Below are 5205 nucleotides of genomic sequence, written 5' to 3'. Positions count from 1 at the left end.
TAACCTTTTTCAACTTCTGATCAAAATACTTAAGAAGAAGAAAGAAGATGAACACCCAAATAAAAATAAAAACTGACAATTAATCTATAGGCCAGAAGCAAAGGGAAAACTCCAGTAAGGATAAGTCAGATAGAATCACCTAGAAAAGTTTAATCAATTGCTCTCCCTTTCTAGGCCGCTGGGGAAAATGGCAAACTTGCAAGGAAAAAGTCAGGTGGAAAAGCCCAGCATTTTGCCTCTGAAGGAAAAAATAAAAAACTGAAGAAATGAGAAAATTAGGTGGCCAAACTTTCCTCGTATTGGAGCTGTGTTTGAGGGATCTGGAGTGCTCTTAGTCCTTCCTCCCCTCTCTTTCAAAAATATTTAAATTCTGTGATAAAAACTAGGCATATTTGGCAAAACTAATACAATTTTGTAAAGTTTAAAAATAAAATAAAATTATAATTAAAAAAAAAAAAAAAAAAAAACTAGGCATAAGCTGGGATAACACTGGAGATTTCGTGGTCCCCTAAGTGAACACTGGGCTTCCCTGGTGGCTCAGGTGGTAAAGAATCTGCCTGTAATGCAGGAGACCTGGGTTCAATCCCTGGGTCGGGAAGATCCCCTGGAGAAAGGAATGGCAACTCACTCGATGATTCTTGCCTGGAGAATCCCGTGGACAGAGGAGCCTGGCGGGCTACAGACCATGAGGTCACAGAGTCAGACATGACTGAGCGACTGACACCAGTGAACACTGTAGAGACATCAGGAAAGGGCTGTGAAATACAGGGATCTGGCAATGGTGATGTTTCCCAGAGTCCAGCAGTCAGAAGGTGATAGAGGCACTGAGGCAGGAGAAGATAGCAGATATCTCATGCTAGCAGAGTCTCACTAACGAAAATCTGCAAGAGGCTGGGAACTGCCTAGGAGCTGCACACCAGCCTGCCATCTAGCTCCTGAGCTGACAGGGAAACACCCAGCCAGAAACCCAAAGGCAGTCGTGTGCTGGAAAACCAGACCCTTCAAAAGCCCTATTCTCAAGTATTTGACAATTGCCATAGTATAAATACTCCCACTGTGGTGGATCTCAGCTACCAGTATCACTGAACCACAAGCTGGGGAGAGAAACAACTCTGGTATTGGTATAAGTTGAACCCATCACATCCCCTGACACACGGGTGGATGAATTTCTCTTCATTCTGGAATGAGGAAAGGGGAGTATGTGGGAAAAAAACCCAGGAACAAGGAAGGAGAAGGATGATAATACTGAGCAGAGGTTGAGCACTTATTCTCCCAAATACTTCATAGTTTATAAGGAACATCTCATTTAATCCTCGTAGCAATTCTATGAAGTAGGCGGTATGATCATAATTTTAAGACAACAATCTGAAGTTTCCAGAGGTAATTTGCTTTGCTCACGCAGCTATTAAGCAGAATATCTGGTCTTTGGACTGTTGAACTCCAAAACCCTTACACTTAAACTCTAAGCTAAGCACAAAGTAAACCTGCAATAAATACCCAGATTTCTTGACTCATCGTAATTCTATAAACCATTCATCTACCACATAAATTATTGTCATCTTCACTTTTTTCTCTTTTGATTTAATGAGAGATTTATATTTAGGAATTTTCCACTACTCTCTGCTAATTTAGAATGAGAGAGGCTTCTGGGATGTGTGTGTGTGTGTGTGTGTGTGTGTGTGTGTGTGAGGGGGGAGATGGGTGTGGGTGTGGTGGGGAATATTCAGAGAATAGAGGACCAAGGTCCTTTAATTCCTTTACAGTACTCCAAAAATCAGTGGCTAGAGATCAGAGGCTGGGACTGATAGTCCCGAATAAAAGCGGCCTGGGGACTTCCCTGGTGGTCCAATGGTGAAGACTCTGTTCTCAATGAAAGGAAGCCCAGATTCGATCCCTGATCAAGGAATTGGATCCCAAGTGTTGCAACTATGACCTGGCACAGCCAAATAAATAAAATTTAAAAAATAAATAAAAGTGACCTGTTATCTATTAATCTTCTGGTATTTTTAAATTCATACCAGAGAGTCTTTCTCTCTGCTACTTGCCATCAGTGTTAACACACACATGGATAAGTCATCCAAAACTCTAGCTTCACCGTGGCTTGATATATTCACTGACCTTTGTTCCCTAACAACTACCTCCTCCCATGGGCACACCTGGGGACCTTTGCACATCTATGTGCCCCACCTGTGATATAATGAATTCCAGTGAATTGCTCACTGACCACAGCCTTCTAGTTCTTCCACATCTTACTCCACCCCTTGGCCTTTGATCTAGTCAAGTAACCCCCTCACACTGAATTGTCTCTTGTGTTTTCCCCTAACCTTCCTCCCTTCTGTCTTCTTTCTTTTCGTTACTCAGGCTAGAGGCCAGGTCGCATCAGTTCAGTCTCACCCGTGAGCTCACCATCTTTGCCCCTATGGCTCTCATCACTTCATCCATCCATCCTCTCAGTCCCTGCACGCAGGTTGCTTTGGGGCTGCTGAGAAAATCATGTGCTAAGGTCCTCCAACCTTGGATTATTCTTCCTCACAGCCCAAAACTTCTCCAGTGAATACTTCTATCAGATGTTTCTCCCATTCCTCATGGCAGCTATTTCAAACTTCTACCACGTCCTTGGCTCCCCTACACCACAGACTCAGGAGAGGACACTGACTGTCCTTCACCAGTGTATTCGGTTGGAGGTGGCCCACATGCTTGGAGGATCACAGCACTGCGCAGTCCACAGTCCATAAGCGCTGTTAGAGGGAACCTCAGTATCTCCTTTGAGAAGTCTCCACATTTCCTCTGAATTGTCTTAAAGCCCTAAGAGTTTTCACAGCCATTGAGGGTCAGTCTGCCTTCTACATCCCGGTAGACACGGCCCTGGAGTCTGATTAGGACCCACTTCCTGGCCTCTTGTGGGCACACATATTACTGATACTTAACCAAACTAACTAGTTCTCTGACGATCCTGAAGGCACTATCTGGAGTCAACAAAAATGGGCAGTCTCCTTCACATAATAATAATCTCTTCCAAGCCTCCTCCATTCTTAAGATTCTCAAATTTACAGACTTAACGCAGAGGAAAGGAATAAATAAAAATTAAATTGAATTCCAGATAAAAGAAGAGGTGCCATATATAAATACAGTAACAGGATATCAATAACAGGAACCTTGGGCAGATGAGATGCTGACACAGACATTTTAAGGTTATAAAATATTGAGCTGATCATTGCAGCTTATTAGAGAGATAAAGATCAAAGGCAGACTCTATGAACCAATCAGATGTTTTGAGGACAACTATAAACGTAAACATTAGCCAGGTGGGGGTGAAAGTCCCTTTTTGACAGATTTATGTTTCTTATTATGATGAAATTTCTGGCTCGTGTACATTTAAGAAGTTCACCAGCTATTTCTTGATTTTTAACTACAATAATTTATTATAAAATTATCCCTAATTTTGAAGATAATGATGCTTGCTTTACTTGTTGGTTTTGAGAAATTTTATTTCCTCATTGTTTATTACATGAAGTTCAACTTGAATTAAACTCATCAAATTGTAACTGATCTTATTGTAATTAATTCAAAAAGTATAATGGATTCTTCAAATCTCTTGGACTTAGGAAAAATACGTCTGTTTTCTTCCTTTCATGGGCTATGATTGTAACATAAATCATGATTTTTTTTATCAGAATCTTCTTTTGTTGGTATTCATCTGGGAAAAAATATCAACCTAGGAACTTCCCTGGTAGTACAGTGGTTAAGAATCTGCCTTCCAATGCAGAGGACGTGGGTTTGATCCCTGGTCAGGGAACTAAGAGCCCATATGCCTCAGAGCAACTAAGCCCCTTGGCCACAACAACTGAGCCTGAGTACCACAACTAGAGAGAAGATAGAGAGTCACAACAAACATCCTGTATGCTGCGACAAAAATCCCACATGCTACAACTAAGACCCCATGCAGCCAAATAAATAAATATTTTAAAGAAAAAAGTCAACATACACAAAAACAGCATGAACAAACAGCACAATGAACCTCCAGTTGCCCATCATCCAGATTCAATATCATTAAGAAGTTGCCACAGTGTAGATACATTTGAAAATTAAGCATAAATTTAGCTGTGTATTTAACAGTACAAACCAGTCCCTTGAAGCAGCTGCCTCTCAGGTTCAAGGACACTAACAGCTCTGTGAAGAAACAGATCTATTCTCTCCCAAGAGCACACTCCAGGGTACTCCTACTCCTAATTTTAATTTTTAAAAAAATTTTTCCGCTTCATTGGTTATGTGTATTTCTAAAAATTATCACTACATAAATAGTATATCCACACTGTAATCCATAGTTCAGTATGTGGGAGTTGTTATTTTTTATTTTTTTAAAGTTCCCAGTCTCTTCTTACCTCTGAGGTACTGATGGTTGAGTTGTATCATTTAACACTTTTCTGCATATCCACACAATTACGTGCAAACATGTGGTACTAGTTATTAAGCCCTTGTCTCTCAGTTCCAAACTCTCCTTGTTTCATGATGCTGGGATTGTAACTTTGAAAACTACATTTCTCCTTTACTCCTTAGATTCCTGTTAGGATCCTTGTATCTTTCTGGTTTGCTAATGGACCCCAGGAGAATCACCTGACCAACGCTTCTTCAGTCCTGCAGCCGCAGCCATGGCCCCAGACAATAGCTGAACCCAGTTGGTTTTCAAACAATTGTAGAACCAGAGTCATCACACCTCCTAACCTAGACTTTTCCAAGTTCTCTTTCTAGTTAGCAAATTTGTACCTCCTTCACCACTATTAATCATGCTGCTGCTACTACTGCTAAGTCGCTTCAGTCATGTCCGACTCTGTGCTCCTCCATCCATGGGATTTTCCAGGCAAGAGTACTGGAGTGGGGTGCCGTTGCCTTCTCCAATTAATCATGCTAGTTCATCACAATTAATATTTTATATTTAATCATGCATAAAATCACATAATAAAATATAAAACTATATTATATCTCTCTTCTGATAACTAGACAATGACACAGAAATATACACATATTGGATTTTTTTTCTTCTCCTTATATATGTATGCTTTACAATAAATGGAATAATCCATGCCCCTTACTTTGAAACTTGCATTTTTTCACTTGTTTCATGGACTTCTTTCCAGATCAATATATTTAACACTAAGTTAAGTCTTCTCAATAGCTGCATATTCCATTATATGGACAGACTGCAAA

This window comes from Bos taurus, chromosome 20 (genome assembly GCF_002263795.3).
Source record: "Bos taurus isolate L1 Dominette 01449 registration number 42190680 breed Hereford chromosome 20, ARS-UCD2.0, whole genome shotgun sequence".
Lineage (NCBI taxonomy): Eukaryota > Metazoa > Chordata > Mammalia > Artiodactyla > Bovidae > Bos > Bos taurus.
This window is presented reverse-complemented; position numbering follows the sequence as displayed.